We start from the raw sequence: 18243 nt of genomic DNA on the forward strand, positions 1-18243 counted from the left end.
AGATAAGGAGCATCCCAACAAACATTTGAGCTCAAGTATTATCTGTGAAAAGGCAGCTCCTCCACTCCTCCCCTGATTACACAGCTGTTTGCTAAAGTCATGAACTTTAAGGTTAAAAAATTCACTGCTCAGGAAATGAGGAGAGAAGTTGCTGCAGGCTGACCTTGCTTAGCTGAGAGTCAGGGTCTGCACAGCATAGTCTCTAAGTGGGTCGGCCAAAAGAAACCAGAGCAGAAATAGCTGCTTGAGGGAAATGCCAAGTATAGGTAAGATAGTACTTGCATAGCTCTCCTCTCTCTTCCTTAATCCATTTTTTGGAGTACTGTGTCTGTTTGGGCAAATAAATCACTCTTTGTTTTGAAGAAATGGCTTTCAATTGCACTGTTGCTGTCCACAGACTCCTGAAGGAAAATTCTTGCAGCTGCCAAGCCCATTTGAGCCTGCTCAGTCAAGTGGTTCACCCCTAGCACGGGGCAGTTCAGAGACCTGCCAGAAAGTGGTTACACTACAGATCCTACCCAAAAGAAAGGGAGACACGGCTGTGTTACAGGAATGGGATGAATTTACCAACCTGGAGAAGAGCTGAGTGTGCAAGGAAGTTAAGCTTTTCTTCAGTTTTTGAAATGATCTGTCGAGGAACCTGACAGGTGTTCAACACATCCAAAATATAACAGCAAGTCAAGGAGGTGGCATCAAGTGAAGCCACCAGCCATGATGGGCTCCCTGGTACCTTTGGTGGTTACGTATGAGAAATGAACATGTCTCACTAGCAAGGAGCTGTCCCAGCCATGGGGTCTGCTGCACGAGCAAAGGAGAATCAGTTGATCTAGGAAGTCAATAGCTCATCTGAGACCAAATTTTGGCTAATTCAGGTGGACAAAACTCAGGTCATAAAGCTGTACCATTTAACATTCTGATTTTAAAAGTGAACCAGTGTTTTCCTTAAATTGTCAAACAGTATCATACAGTTAAGATCTCTATGTGCAGTTTTAAACTTCCTATTTGCCATCTCATAAAATGCAAAATAATGTAGCTAGATGTCTGAAATTCTCTATATCAATGGATGTGTGTTTTTGTGCTTATGTAACTTGCCTTGGGATTTACCATGACTATTTGTGGAAAAAAACCCATAACTACACATGCAAATAACCCATTAGATGTCTAGCTGTAGGTATAGTTGCAGCACAAGTCCATGCAGGATTAAAAATCTTACTCAACAAAGGGAAGCTATAAAAGTTGCTTTAGCTTATATGCCATACACTCATTTTAGGTAGAGTTGTACTCAGGGATTTGGTAGAAATATTGCAGGGGAATTTGTCTGCACATGGAGAGGACAAGTTATATCTATCTCTGAAGAGCAGGCTGTAGCTCTTGGTTAAGTGATTGTTTCAGACCGCTTTTTAATGGTATGTGCAAGGGAGATTCTGCAGATTCCATGTATTTTCCAATAAAGTTTGGAGTTGCACCGAAGTAGCCTTTTCTGCTTGTTGACTGAGATTTTTAAAAATTAATTTGGCTCCATCACAGTTCCCACAAGCATTCATGGTGATGTTTGGCATCAGCGTTAGGTCACGTCAGCTCTTGATACGTGCAGTGTATCATTCTGTTGGCAATCAAAGGAGCCAGGTAAGATAATTACTGCACCAATTGCAAGGAGTCCCTGTGTTCTCTGGAATAATTTGGAGTTGGTTGTCAACAAGTAATGTGTTGATCGAAATTATGTCATGTTAAGTGTCTTCTAGGAAGCATGGCCTAGTTCCATACCTTTATGTCAAGCAGGGGACTATTCTTCTCACATAAGTAGGGAAGTATATTTGTGAATGAACAAATACAGCTTCTTATTATCAGTATCTGTGGGTGCAGTGACAGAAATTACAGGCTCAAAGCCACAGTTGATGTATGCTTTGGCGTGCTGGAAATGAGGCAGGAGGCCCAACGATAAGGTTGACCAAGCTTGATATACAAGTAGTCAAATGAGCTTATAAAGTGATTCTAGTTCCCATGCACAGTGAGAGGCAGGCATTTGCATGCTTTTACTCTGTTTGAATTGGAAGATAAAACATAATTTGAACTCTTCACCTTGCTAATAATTTATACCATGACCCATTTTTTTTCCTCAAGAGTAAGGGTCAAAATGGAAAATTTAGACTTGATCAAATGCATTATTCCTGTTCAACTTTTGTGGTGACCTTAATGTATACCTCTCTGACAGAATCAAAGCTTAGTAACTTTGAATTTGGAAGAGCACCTTAGCATATGTATTTAAAATAAAGCATATGCTTAGATGACCCGAGGACTGGGAAGGAAGATAAGCATGTGTGTTTTCCTGAATCAAAGCCACTGGGAGTTTCCTTCATTCAATCAGAAAGCAAAGTACTCATCAATTCATTTTTATGACCAGTGACAGCTAACCAATACAGAACAAATTTTGACTGAAAGATGTTGCATACTTGCAGCCTGGGCTTCTTCTGTTCATTCCACAAAATGAAGGAATTTCACAGAAAAATGCATCACCTATGCTCCAGAAATAACACAATTGCAAACATAATGCCGAAGGATGTATGAGGTGTGGGTTTTTTAAGGAAGGATAGCACTTTTCATTGAACCAAGTGGTATAGCTAGGAAAAAAGGCACATAAGCTTAAGTAGTGTCAAGGAGCAGATGAAGAAACCAAGCTTGAAAACAGCCCCACGGGAGAACGTTTGGTTAACAATGTCAACAGTTGGAGGTTTAAAAATATCTTGAATGATCATGTGCTTTTCTTTGTTACAGGTCCCTCTGCTCGTTTGAATCATGTAAAAAGAATAGGTAACTGGAAAATCTAACCCCGTGTGCACCCATAATCATCATTCAAAGTCTGAAGTGGCAAAAAACATCAAGAAGTTTAGTTTATTCTCTTGACTCCAAGCCAAAATAAGTTGTAGTTAATTTTCTGTGTGTTCCTGCATAATGGTTCTAAGGGGAAAATATGTTGCTCTGCTGTAAAGCTTCTGTGCCAAGGAATTGTGTTTTGCCTCTGAATATTTAAGGTTGCCAATAAACTATTCTTGTTGGCAGGTTAATAAGAATATAAACACTGTGCAGTCCTGTGTTAATACTTAATTGTGTTTATGGGCAAAACTAAAAACTTTGCTAGTTATCTGAAAAGTAACACTCATTTCCAGCTGTTAAAAATATATAACTATTTCAAACTATTCAGTTGCTTCTTTTTTGATTTCAAGGAGGGCTGTAAGCGATTAGGGTGAAAACCAGAGTAAAGATCTATAAAAAACAATCACAAGAAAAAAGTTATGATACCTAAATTGTCATCTGCTGGGGTCGGGTCACTGGTTTTTAAAATTAAATTAACTTTGTATCTCTGCTGGAGCTCTGAGAAAGCAGGCAATCAATAATGAATGTGAGACAGTGTCTATTGAAAAGTTACTTATGGGGTATGACGTATAGAATGCTAATGTGCAGAGATATGCTGAACCCTGGTAACAAACATGGAACTTCAAAAATATTGAGCCACCTTAAAGGATCTCTATGTGCAACAGACTGTGAAGGTTATAAATATGATTCAGAGTATAGAGGCCGAAGATGTAGAATTCATTCTGCACTGTAAAATGAAGCAGAGCTGGTTTATGTCAGTAACCAGGACTTTTGTGGCCTATTGTTCAGGTCATGCATAAGTTGGCCCTTGGTTTCTAATGTGTATGGCTGTTGTATGTTGTCTCACAAGTATTTATAGCAGCATCTTTTTCAAATGTTAACTACTTGGTAGTTGTTGTACATATTTTGAAAATATTTCGTTAAATTGATTAACTTAAAAAGGACAAATGAAAATGCTTTTTCACATTTCCTATATTGTAATGAAACTGAAGAAGAGGAAGTTTGTACATTTGCATTTTTATAATTACAGACTACAGCAGTGGCAGATTTTTTCTTTCAGCTGGGATTTAAAATGTATAGCTATGGACTGTTGAAAGCACGAGACTATTTAGCCATCTGCATTTAATGTGACTATATATTATATATTATAAAATATTGATGTCTGTTAGTGCCACGAATAAAAACAAAATCAAAACCTGACATGACTTTCAAGGCTCTTTTTTTTGTTAAATATTTTTCATTTACTGAAAGAAATTAGAACTAGAAATGGACTTTAGCAAACCAGTATGCTGTGCTTAGTATCTCAAGTCTAATGTAAAATATCTCAAGCCAGGAAAGTGCTCACAACTAACAGTTTGTAAGTGCAGTAGAAATCACCAGCTAGGATCAATATGTGAGTTATATACATTTCAACAATGATGGAGTACTGGTAATGTTCCATTTTCTCATTAGGGAAGCTTATATATTCAGAATTAAGGTGCTCAGTTGCACTCTATGAAAAATAAGATCACCTCTTTTGATCGTGATTATCCTTCTTTTGCCTTTAAAGTTTTCTTAGTGTGCTAGAGATCAGAGGCACGACCATGTTGAAAATGCTATCAGAAGAAAAGATTCAGTCACTCGTAAGTTTGATGCTGTAGATTTTCCCCAGAGCAGCAAATACTCCTTCTTTGGCTGGCTGCTGCAAGGCAAATTTCTCTCCTTCTCTCCTTCTGCTTGTTCTTAGTGTTGCCTGAAAGCCCTGGGTGCATAGCCCTTCTTCCTAACACCCTTTTAGTGTAATAAGTTATATGAGTACTTACTTTACAATGTAAGGGATTCAAAACTGGATTTTTGGGCAATAACATCCTCTGGGTTTCACAATGCAAAGGTTCTGGTTCTGGTGCTGGCATTATATAGAACTAAAGTTTCTAAGTTTTATTCATAGCTAAACTTCTGAGTAAAAGCTATAAAAACAGCCACAAGATAAGATGTCCTTCACTTTGACAGAAAAAAAAAGTTATAAAGACCCTGATGGCTCAGTCACAACACAGACTAAAAATGGAGGGGTAGTTCAGCTGCCTACAGTAGGAAGCCTAGGCTGGTATTCATTCCCTTCTCATGTTAATGAGACTTGTGTCTGCTCTTAAACTGTCATCCAGGTGCTGTTGAACTCTTGGAAGGAGCTCAATTTAACCCCAGGTGAATTTAGATTAGAAATTAGTAGATTTTACTGTAAAGCCATTTATAATGAAGTCTAGTTACAGGTATGACCCTTCCATATAGTAAATTTCTGTTGATGCTTTTAGTAGTAATAATGGTTAGCTCATCCTGAGTTAAAAGAAAAACCCTGAAATGTGTCTGGTAAAGACATGGCCTTCTCAGCAACAAGTATTTTCATCTATATGGCTGCTCTTACTCTCCCACGCTGTTTGCTAGTGCAGACACAGCCTGTGTCTAGAGATGCACACGTTGCCCAGGTTACACCCTGACATGTCCTGTCATGGCACAGTCTGCAAGCTCCTTTCTTTTTTGAAGGACTGCAAGAAGGACAGGGAGCTCCCCTTTTCTTTAGTGTCTCTTGTCTCTCCGACTAGATTGTCCCCACATTCTCTTGCCTCAATTCAACCAGAGGAAAGGCTCAGATATATGCCTGATTTATCCAGCCCTTTTTTTTTTTTTTTTTAAGTAAGAGTTTGAAATTAAGTGAAAAAATGGTATCACCACGGAAACTGAATGGAGAAATTGAGTTTGATATCTTTATTTATTGCATAGGTATAATTCAATGTTCAGGGCTTAAAGAAATCCAATCTCATGTCTCAAATAAAAATTTCTACTTCTTCCTTCCCTTTTTTTACATGTTTTTATTATTTTTTTTAACTTGAGTTTAGAATAATCGTCAACTATTAAGTCAGCCATCATTAGATCTCTCTGATTAGATATTTAATTTAAATAATGTTGGTTGTCTGCACAAGCTGTTTGATTTAGAGGAGTTCAATATAGATTCTCTTTTTTAAAGACAGCCTGTTACTGTTAGTCATGCAAAATATTGGACCGAGGGACCTCTTGACATGCACATCAATCTACAGAGTTTCAAACATGGCAGGGTTCTACTTCCCCAGCTCATACAAGTGATTTGCACTATTTATGCTACATTTGCCACAGCCAAAAACTGGCACTTCATCAGTGTGTAGGAGAAAGAAAGAGAACAAGAGATGCATTTATGAAACAATGGAAAACTACACCCTGAGATAGTTTTCCCTCTAACTTCTCCAGAAAAAAAAGAAGCAGTTCTATTGTTGAGTACTGCTTAGCATTAAGCACAAGGTTTAATTTGAATCCAAAGATTTGCACAAATCTTGATTTGAATCAGTTTGTCTGAATGAAATGTTTATAAATCGGTTCTTTGTTGGTGCAATATGAAAAATAGTTGTCTTCTGCAACCGTTAATTAGCAAGTTTTACATATGTTAAGTATTTATTTGTGTGTATTGTTTCTCATCTCTAATCCCCTGTTGGGTTACATATGCATTATGTGTACCAACGTGCTTTGCCTGTGAGACGTCTGTTAGGATTTATTAGACTATTCCCATTGTTACTCCATTTGTTGTTGCTGAGCACACACAGTAAAATACTCCATGCCCCGGCTATATAGCTTTAGCTGCCATAATGGTTGCATTTCCCCACTTGGAGAAAATGACCTTTGCAATGATAAAGTTCTTTGTTAAACAAAAAATGAAACAAATTCCTGATTTTTCAGTAATGTTCACCTGGATTTTGTGCATCACTGTTTTGGTTTGCTTTGCTTTTTTCTTGCTGAGTATGGTGTGGAGTTGGGTTCATAGCTGATGGCTTCCTTTGCTGGAGAAAGTTTCCCTATAGTTGCATTCTCAGGGTTGTTCATCAAAGTATGGTAAGATGGATGACCCTTTCCAAGGGCAAAAAGGTAGCTTTTTTTGTTATTGTCACCAAATATAATTATTTGTTAAATAAATAAAATTTGCTTAGATACTAGCAGGTTCCATGATGCTGCACCAGATAGCAAAATCCCACTATCCTCTGTTTGTCTACCAACTTTTTGTTCTTGTTTAAACTGTTTCTGATTTATTGCAGTATTGAAGACTTCAGAAAGAGAGAGAAAATAGAACTACTTAACAGGAATATTGTGTTTTTCACACTTAAGGAGTTTAGGAACAAGCTCCCTTCCATAGTCTGTTCCCTCCCATCACTCATTCCATATGTACAGGAGCACGCGCGCACTGAGTCTCCTTCGTCATTTCAGAAGGTCAGGAATAGTTAAAAAAGCATCTTTACCACGGGATCCTTTTCCATTTTTAACAGTAGCTTTTTTTGTCCTGTAAAATAGGAACTTCCAGAAAGTCAGGGACTGTGTTTTGGCGCAGTCACAGCAGTGATACACTGTCACTGCTGGAAGCAATGTCAAATCCAGCTCCACATAGTGCTACCTTCAGCCAATTTCTTTTCCTTCGGTTTTTTTTTGTTCTTTCCTTTCTTGTCTGTGAACTGACAAAAGCATGTACGTGCCACGTCTCTTTTCTGAGGTCATTATCGTGCTTGAAGCCCTAAAAGGTTTTCCCCTGGACAAAGCATAGTGGTGTTGCAGTTGAACACCAGACTGAAAGAGGACATTTATTCATACACAAACACTACTGTCCAGTTTGCAAGTCAGGATCTGGAAAAGGAAACCTTATTGAAAGAACAAGACTGTGGAACATTATTGTCTTCTACATCAGAACCTGTGTTTACTGAAACAGGAACAAAGCCAACATAGTGCAAATAGGCGTGGGCTTCCTTTGTCTTGTTCCATGCTTTCAACAGAGGGGTTTCTGTCAGAAGCTCTGCCATCTGTCCCTAGTAGTGCTTGGCACGGGTGAGTGGATCACAACTCGAGAGTACTGATTTTGGTGGCACCACTCATGGGTTGTGCCACTGGTTTGGGCTTTTTTTGCCTTGTGATAAGCCAAAATATGGTTTGATTTGGCCAGTACTTGAGACTGCAAACCAAGTACCTGTGCTGCAGCAACGAGCAAAGGCTCCACACATGGACCCCTGTTGAGATGGAGAGTGATCCGTGATCCAGTGTGTGCCAACTACAGCACCCAGATGCCAGTAGCCAGTGCAATCTCATCTTCTTAAGCTAGAGGTAATGATAATGGTGAAGGGAGAGGGAAATGGATGCATCTGCCTTCTGAGAGAGCTGAGGAATAAGCCACATGTAATTCAAAGAGCTGCAACATCTAGCAGTGCAACATCTAACAGTGCAAAGGACGTGCAGGAGGTGACTCAGTAGGCAGCAGGTCCATCAGAACTACTGATAGGTCTGAATTTTACCGACAAGATCCTGAAACTGCACATACCTCAGCTGACACAGCTACCTGGTGGGTCAGCATGCTCAAGACCAGACTAAAACTCTCCCCAGTATAGGCCCTTTGCTGATAAAATCCAGCTCTCAGTCCTTCAGTCAGCTCAGGAGGTGGGTGTACCTGGCAGGTTCCCAACCAGCAGCACCAAACACAGAGCAGTGGTTTGGCTGCCTGCACAGTGCATGCTTCCTCATTCATTAGCCTCGCTGCTAATGTTCCAAACTTCCCAGCTTATGGAAGGAACTGTCAGAGGCAATTTGCAGGCAGCCAGTGCTGCAGAACTGCAAAGAGTTATATTTTTATGTGTTGATGAATAATTTAGCAACAATTCTGTGTTATGTAAAATTACTGCTTTACTGCTACTGGGGCCAATGTTCGTACAAAGTGTTCTAAGCCCAGTTGTACAAGTTAAAGCTTGCTAGTTTTATCCTATGCATCTGTCATTAGAGATAATTTTTCCAGGTTCAAACTGGGAAGCAGAGCAGGTCTTTCATTCCAGGAGAGGGAAGTTCCACATCCTCATTCTCCTGTATAGTCCTGATCACCCTACCTATTTCCAAGTGGTCAGTTTTGCACTAGGTTGTGCAGTAGTGCTGGTTTTCCCACAGAGGAGGAGGCCATGTAATACATTTCCATATAAATGCCCTGGAAATCATCAATCCTCCAGACCTTTGCTTTATACAGAGCAGCCGAAGACATTTTCATGCACCTAACGTGGGCAGGGAACACAGAATATGGCCAGATGCAGATATATCTGGTTTTGGTTTCAGATTGGAAGTTGTTCCTTGGAGATTCCACCTATTCTTTACTCAGAGCAGGATTAAAAGATTAGGGAAAGAAAGCAGTATTATTGCCACCCAAAAGCATGCTTGTAAGGGCAAAGTGAGATTGAAAACCTACAGTAACTCGATATGGTCCACATCCAGGAATGGAGAAACTCCCAGGCTTCCTTAGGATTCTGCATCTCAGTGACTGCTTCTGCCGTATTCTACGAGTGTTGCCAAGAGATGCTTAGTTGCAAATGCAAATATGTTCAAGGCTGAAGGATCAAAGAGCAATTAAATTAAAAACTGCTGACAGGTCAATCTTAATAGTCATTTCCATGCTGAAATAAGTCAATAAATCTTAGCATGCAATAAATCTTACCACATAAAGGTGGGCTTGCATAACAGGAAAATGTAGTAAAATATAGCAATATATTTTATGCAAATGCTTTTTAAAAGTAATGAGTAGTATGGTTTATTCATCTTGTCCTGGCATCAAAGCGGTCAAGAAGACATTGGACTTCTGGAATGGGTTAATCCTCTCCAGCAGCAGTGTGCTGAGCAGGCAGAATGCCTTCTATTTATATTACTATTTACTTATATTTGTAAATACAAGCCTTAATTGAGCTCCTGAGTCCTGCTGTGTTTGGTACTGTGCAATCACCACATAAGTGACTTGTCCCTGCCCCAAAGACCTTTACAAACTAGAAAAGTCAGAAGAAGAGGATGGGAGCAAAACAGTTGTGTGACTTGCCTGAGGTCACCCAAGTTGTTAGTGGCAGAAGCACTGGAGCCTGGGATTCCTGTGCCATTCTTTGGTCCTGTTTTCCAAGTCATACAGCTTCCTGGCCTATATAATAAGTACAGTAAGTATGGATCATATAAGAAACAAACTTGACCTTTCTTGTAACCAACCTCTTTCAGTAACTCAACATGCCTTTGTGTTCTTATCTGTTCTCTCAAATGCATTAAATATGAAATACAGGATAATGCTCCAAGGTACTTGTGTCTATAATGACATACATCTCCAACAAACACATAATACAAGAGAGATTTGGAATCCAGCTGCTAAATTTAAAACAGATTTTCTGTGTGGTAGAAACTCCCTGATGGTTTAATAGCCAATATGTCCATCACAGCTTCCTGCCCACCTGTAGCTGTACTGCCCGCTCTCCCCAAGGGGAAATCCAAGAGGAAAAGGTTCCTGATACTGCTGCCTCAGCAGTGCCCGAGTGCCTTTACAAGGATCTTTCTATTAGCCCCTGTGTAAACACAGGATGGCAGCCCTGGCAGGCAACACCAGGAGGAGGGAGCACGGATCATTTTAAATCATTTGCACGTTCTAAATCACCGGGCACAATCTGCAAAGAGTGGATCTTGTGTTCCACCCTGCACTTGGGAGGCAATGGAGGCTATTTCCAGCTAATAAAATTCACAACTAATGACCCAACACAGGAGAAGTCCTGTTCTCAAGTAAAAGCCTTACACCAGCACAGGCTCACAACTTGCCCTTCTTGCAGTGGAAAGACTGAAGATTTTAATCCCAATTCAAAAACAAGTCAAAACATGGTGAGTACAGTAATTGCGCAGACAAAAACAAAGAGGTTGGGGACAACCTGTACTTCTCCTCATTCCCCTCTTTTTTTTTGCCTTGGTTCAGAAGAGCTGCTGTTAGGCTTTTGTGGTCTATGGCAAGATGCAGTACCTCATTTCCAGAGTGTTTTTTCTGGTGCTAACAGACAGCATAGAGCCCAACCCAGAGCAATAACATGCTGCATGTTCCCAAAATTGTGAACAAAAGGAGAGAATTTCTTGTTTTCCTCGGAATGCAGGTCTCATGTTACTTGTCTAAAGATGCAATATGAATGAGATTTCAAAACTAATTTCAACCTGTTCCTTTTGTATACCTTTAACCAGAAGAAAGTTTTCCACTGTTACCAACAATGGCAAATATGCCCTTTTGGCTCGTAGGACAGTAAATTGTCACCAATAATCAAAGGTGGCATTAGAAAAAATGGGTTTAACTTGCCAAGGGAGATTTCTCCCAAGAGCAGGTAACATTATTGTCCACAACAGCAAACCAGTCCAGCACCGAAGTCTGCCAGTGAAATACCAAATGGAAGACGTAAACCTGGTTTTATAAAAAACACATCCCAGCTGTACCTGACCTGTGCCTAGGAGCAGATTTTATTTTTCAGTGTGTGAGGCAGAATTTTCAGAGATGAGGAATGATGAGTCAGACCCACAAAATCATGAGACCAGTATCCAGTATGATGAGGGTTGCATTTTTCTGTTTTTAAGGGAACAGGTTCTGCCATGTGGTTTGGTCTGCCTGATTTCTAAAACTCCTTTGTCTGTCTGTGGGGTGTGGGTAGAGTTGTCAGCACCATCCTCTCCTACTTTGTCCCCCCAGCTGTGCTGCGAGGTCAGGCAGGGAAACCCAAAGTGGCCCCAAAGGCAATGAGCAGTTCCAGGAGAAGGGATGTTGAGTCAGCAGAGTGAGCACAGCTTCTCACTCAGCCCCTGTCCACACCAGTATCTCTACACAGGACATTAATTGCTGCCAAAAAAGGAGAGGAATGAGAATAAGAGGGATTAAAGTACAATATTCCCTGCAAGCACTGTCATTCATGCTATCAGGCTACTGAATATTTGACACACATTTGCCACTGAGCCAGGTAGTTCAAGCCAGTGCTCAAAAAATGTCCAGATTACTTATAAGAGATTTATGGTATTGAGGGGGGGGGGTGGGGGGAAAGACTGTCTTGAAAGTTTTTGCTTAGGCCTGTTGGACTCAGGTTTTGTACTGGTACAGCTATTCCTATTCAAGGTGTGATATTTTTTACTGAAATAGATAAACCAATAGGAGCCATTAGTTGGGAACACTTGTTCTGGCACAATGATGCTTTATACTAGTACAGCTTTTTTTGCCTGCTTGTATGGAAATAGAAATTCAAGCATAAATAAGCTTCTTTATACTGGTATAACTGTTTCTACCCTAGGGAAATTAAACCATTTTTCTATGCTAGTGGAGTTGCAATTTTGTGTGTAGCCAAGACTTTGCAGTAGTACACCTTGTAAAAAAGCCCTCATGGCTGCCAGTGCCTCACTGTGCCAAAAAGCTGCAGAAAGCCAATGAGATTATTCAGATATTAGTTATTTCACTGGATGAGACTATCAAAATCTGGTGGAGGAGGAGGAGGGCTTTTATTGTACTTTAGTTGTCTGCTAAAATAGTCCATGTATCTGGCATGGTTTTGCTGATATCTAGAGGCAGCAGACAACAGATATGAGGGTCAACTTTTTGTAACACATTGCAACAGGAAGAGTTACTTTTACAATGTCTTCATAAGTCCATTTTACACAAGAGGAATAAAGCTCTGGAAGCAGAAGCCTGTCACTGTGAGTGTCTCTGCTTTGGAAATGAACATCCTTCCTTTGCTCACACCTGGGTATCTCCAATTTAACCCAGCACGATACAGAAGCAGGGAGACATTATCCTGTGAGATAATAGCCTATTCAGTTGTCATCGCTTACAGACACTGTATGTTAAGCAAAAAAAAGAAGAAATACAACATTTAAGGGTAGTCAGCAATCATGTGAAGCTTTTCACCTTAGAATGCCTTGCAAGCTCTAGTTTTACTTAAACTCCTCTCACTGGAGTATCTGTGTCTACCCGTGTGGGTGCTCTGTCCTTTCTTATATGCTCTATGTAAACATACCAGGAAGATAAGCAACACTCACAGGTCAGTGTATGCACCAGGAAAATGCTTGAGCTGTGCACAGCAGGGGTGAGGAAATGGTCAAGCTCCTGTGGGAGGGGAAGGGAAGGGAAGGGAAGGGAAGGGAAGGGAAGGGAAGGGAAGGGAAGGGAAGGGAAGGGAAGGGAAGGGAAGGGAAGGGAAGGGAAGGGAAGGGAAGGGAAGGGAAGGGAAGGGAAGGGAAGGGAAGGGAAGGGAAGGGAAGGGAAGGGAAGGGAAGGGAAGGGAAGGGAAGGGAAGGGAAGGGAAGGGAAGGGAAGGGAAGGGAAGGGAAGGGAAGGGAAGGGAAGGGAAGACTTTGTTTCTCGAAGCAACTAGTTATGCTCAGAAATGGAGTCAGCCTCTCCATTTAGGTGACCAGAAAAGTAACTTAAAGAATGGGTTGGAAATGATTTTTAAATACCTGCTGACAGCATGATTACTTACTGCATTATAGATGGAGTATGCAGGTTGGTGACCCAAGTCTTTTCCCACTAAATGTGAATTCAGAGTCTTCCTCTCTTTGTCTGTAATAATTTAGAGGTCATTTTGGCAGTGTGGAACATGGATTAATTCACCTGCTACCCTGATGGCCATTATAAGAAAATCACAAAGTCAGGGAAGTGCCTTGATTTTTACGACTGAAGTCTTCTGCAGACATGAGTCTATTATTCAGCTGCAGAGCTCTGTGGCCCTTGAAGCAGAGTTGCAAGGGTGAAGGTCACTGCTCTGCCACTAATCACATTGCCATTACATGAAGTTTTAATCAGCAAATACTGGGGAGATACAGCTCGGGTACCACACTGTTAAATACAATGGAATTTGCCCCACAGATGACTGTAGGTCCTTGTTGTTGAATCAACTCTGCCTGTTTACCTTTCAGCTGCAGATCAAATATATGAAATGTGCCATAATCCAGCTTTTCCCACATCAGAGGCTTGAAGAAACCACTTTCCTGTAGCATTGCATATAAAGAGGTAACATTTCTTCATTTGCCTCGCATATCAAGATTCAAGGTAATCAGTCATTCATTCTACATCATAAATAATACATGTACCCAACCAAACACAAAAGGCTGTACTTCTGTCTGTTTTCCCTCCACACTTTAATAAGATCATCTGAATTTCAAGATGAAATGTGCAGTCTCATATTTAAATTCATTAGGTCCCTGTGTGGTATTTTGTCTCATTTTTGCAAGGTCAGGGTGCCCAATGTGGTCAAAGAATGAAAGAAAGATAATGACTTTATCAGCAGAACAAAAAACTGATTCAGGGTGAAGAGAAAATAGGGGACTCATAGAGGGTAAAGGCTTGCTGGGGATTTGCAAGTGAGCTGTAAATCACTGCTTTGAGACCACGGTGAGATGCACCTTCCCTGTGGTACAGTGTCCTGCCATAATGAACCCTCAGCTCCTCTGTTGGCCCTCTCCCAGGCTTGGATGTGTTCTGCTGAAAGGATAGCAGTCCAGCTTTCAAAATACTTGTGGCAATTTTAGGGAAACTGGAACAGTCACACAAACCAAACAGAATTTCACAATATCAACATGGGTCCAGGAGCTAAAACTTCCTGGTTTCTCTGCAGTTTCTGGCCATGATTCCCTGTTTGGAACAGAGGATAGACTGAGACCCAGTAAGCCTGGGTTACATTTTTGCTTCCCTACAGACTTCCTCCGTGACCCTGGGCAAATCAGTCCATTCTTGCACACCCCAGTTTCCAGACCTGTGTTCATACAGGATATCCTCTCTGCTGGCCTCCCCTGTCTTGTCTGCTCCAAAGGAAATCTGCCAGAGGATGAAGAGGGGGCTGAATTGTCGGGCATTTGTTAAGCATTGGGGAGGTCCAAATCTTGTGGTAGACATAGCACATATGTCTATCATAATAATGTGATTATTTAACCCACCCAGCTTCCCTGGCTGTTGAACTGCAGGTATTTATGGCGGGTGGCCCCCTCAGAAAGGTGGCGTGGGTAATGTTTGTGAGGCACTGCTTAGGTTAAAGGTGCTAAGTTGTCTTTACTGTCAGGTCCTAGCAAGTGTTCATATGAATGCATTGGGCACAGAAGTGTCAAAATAAATGCTGCAGCTCTTATTTGTTCTAGCACAAGCAGAAGCAGGACCTCAATCACAATCCAAGAAAGAGCAAGAGAAAAATTTGGCAGGCAAAGTACACTATATTCTCATGTCATCTTTAAATAACCATTTAACTAAAAAAAGGTTGCCTATAAATCCAGATAGAGACAGACAATTGAACTCCAAAGCTAATTTATAAAAAAGGTTTCCAAAACCTACATGCCCCATGTTATTTTGTGTAGCAGCCTGGACCACAATTACCTGGGCAATACCAGGACCTCTCTCGGCAGTGACAATTTAGGCACAAAATAGCTACAGAAGTGCACAATTAAATGTAGAGTGTTGAATGGGTAACACTTGCAAAGTGTCATGTCTTGCCCCCTAGTTGTACCCATCGTAAATTTTGTCCAGCTAATTAAGTCTCCTATGATGCTCAAAGTCTTCTGTGATGCCCCTTACAGGACCTTTCAGTAAGAAGTGAGGAGGAGATCACAAAGGACCTTTACAGAGAATTAACTAATCTGTGGGGGTGGTCCAGCAAGTGCAACCACATGACAGCTTTAACACAAGTAATCTCATTCAGACATCATCCAGTTTGGGCTAGTTGTGCTCCTGTGGCAGGTTGCTTCTCCCACCAGGACAGCTGTCCCAGGTACCTGCTGGCATAGCAAGCTTTGCTACCACCATCTCCCAGGCCCAGTTTCCAGCTGTGGTGCTGGGGGCAAGAGCAGACCTGGGCAGCTGGTATGGAGCTCATGGCATCACTCCTTGGCAAAGAGGTCAGAGATTTTCAGAATCCAGAGTCTCCTCACAGCCAGCACAGCCATACCATAGTGGTCAACAACCGCTGACCACAGAGCAGTCATAAACCCAAGCTGAAGATTATTCATGAGAGCAATAGATTGTTTCCCCCTTCAATTATCTTTTTACTGCTGAAAGAAAAAGAAAAAAATCCTTAAATTATATGGGGTTTCTTTTCAAGTCCAGGGGTTTAAGATAAACTAGCATGCTTAAGAAAGAAAACGTCCAAACAGGAGAAGTTGAAGAATTCTGACTATTCAAAACACATATTCTTTCCTAATGATTTTCCTCTCTTCTCTAAGATGCTGCAAGAAGATGGGCTGAGAGACATGCTCCTGAACAGCCCTTTGTACCTGACTTGTACATGTATCTAGAAATTGAAATATGTGCAAGGATTTATATTGACTGCCTTGTACTAAAATTAATCACAACCCAGATGGAATATGAAAGATTTTACACACATGCACACACATACACACACATACAGACACCAGCAGGTGTCTTACCTCCTGACGAGGTTAAAAAGGAAACCTGTAAAGTGATGGTTAAATAAATAAGAGTCCTCCCTGTGTTTGTTTAAATATGCATCCTCGGCAGTGCTTATCTAAACCCAGAGCTCTCAGAGATGCTGATAAGCATGACAGACCTATTACAGCTTCATTTGAAAATCCCCAGAACATGCACCTAGCCCCCATGCTGACTGAAACCCTGCTGTCCCCAGAGCCCCCAGGCTCATGCAGAAACATGAAAAAACACGGTGTGTTGCATCTCTGCGCCTCATCACTTCCAGGCATCGCTGGTAAGAGTTCACAGCTCCCCTCTCTCCTCTCTAAATGCTGCCCAAGCATCAATAATTATTTTGTCTTCAGGTCCTGACTCAGAGCCCAACTTCATCCCTGGGTCCTGTGCCACACATTTTAAGCCAAAGACTGAGGTTTTCCTTAGAAACTCCTTTCCTAGCTTCCCTTGCTCCCCCTGGCAATCAACCAGCTCAACTGCTAGGATAACCCTGGCTCCTCCAAAAAAACAGCTGAATGAACTTGGCTTCCTTCCTCCCAGAGGGCACAGGCCTTTCCAGCTGCAGAGATGGCACAAGCAAATCTTATGGAGGGAAGAAGAAGTCACAAAGAGGGCGAGGGCAGGGAGCCACCTCTCAAGAGCAGCCTGGTGTGCTGTGCCTCCCAGAGTGTGGCAGGGCCTCAGTAGATAAATTCACTGGGGATTGCTTTAAACCCTTTTTGCACATGCAGTCCTAGACAGGGGATCTGGGCCAGTTTCTGCAGTAATTGTGGTCCTATGGGGTCCTTTGACTGAAGACAAGAACCTGCTCATACTTGGTTCCAGGAGATGGGCATTAGTGAAGGAATGACTGTAAGTGCTCTCCATGTCTTGGGGCCTCCCTTTTCCTACCCCACCACAGGCTATTGAGTTAAAACTCCACCATGACTGGTTTGTCTCACAAATCTGCTCCTCCAAGAGCGTAAGTCTTGCCCTCAGATCATGAAAAATTTGCCAGTGACACACCTCAAATTTTTCTCCAACTCTATGGATGGTTTATGAGCTGTCACTCCCTTTTGCCAGGTCTTGACTATGTGATTGTCATTAGCTTGTGAACTTCCTAAAGTAAAATTTCCCATGGGGATATAGAGCTGGAAGTGGTCTCTACTGCTGCAGGCCACACTTATCCCCTTTACAGATCATCACTTTTCCAGCTCTAGCATTTGGAGCCTTAATAGCAGCTGAAAGGCAGTTGCAGTCCTTCTGTCCCTTATTTAAGCCTAGTCAACATGTGTTCCTAGGAAGTTTATAGTTCTTCTAGCCCTGGAAATGTTGGAGAAATGCTGTAAAACTTGTGAGTTGGAAAAAGGGGCTAAACGTTGACTTTCAGTAGCCTCATGTTCAACCACAGTGAGCTCTTAGGTACAGCCCTACCTTTCCTCTGCAAGTTCAAACCACATCCCCATGCCAGGCAGCTGCTCTAGAGGGACCAAAAGGGCGTTTTCTCCCTTCTGCTGAGATAGGAGCTTGTTTGCAGCCATGTAGCTGAGGAGTGTATTTGCACAGCAGAATAGCTGGTAGCTATTGTGGTAGAAATGGGCTCTGTAGCCTGCTCAGCCTTACAGGTAAGTACCTGCCTGCTTAACAAGCTGTTGTTTTGGGGCAATTTTTAGGATCATCTTGTATTACAATAGCCCTAGTTTAAAAGCTTTGATGTCTCTGTGATAGAAACTTCTGTTTAAGACAAGTTTTTTTTTTCTCTGTTATTAATCTAAAACTGCACGAAGTCCTAAAATGTTTGTTTAATATTTTTGACCTGTAAGGTAGTTTTCTGATAGCCTGCCCATCAAGAGGACTAATGAAGTGGATTGTGCAATTTCTCTACCATTTGCTGAAAAGACAAGGTTATATGATTTTTGAGAAACTGTCTCTCTCTACTGCTGGGACTTCAATGAGTAGAAGCAAAGAGCTGGGCACATTTGGGTTCACCTGGTTCACATTTGGGTATGGTTGCTTTGGTAGAAGTAGTGGTACTCCACAGGCTCTCCTGCTACAAGGCACAGGTGGACAGCTTTCTCCAAGTCCTCAGGCTCACATCAAGTGTGAGGCACACCTGAAAGTCTGAGCTGGAAGAAGAA

This window comes from Fringilla coelebs, assembly GCF_963513975.1.
Source record: "Fringilla coelebs genome assembly, chromosome: 1".
Lineage (NCBI taxonomy): Eukaryota > Metazoa > Chordata > Aves > Passeriformes > Fringillidae > Fringilla > Fringilla coelebs.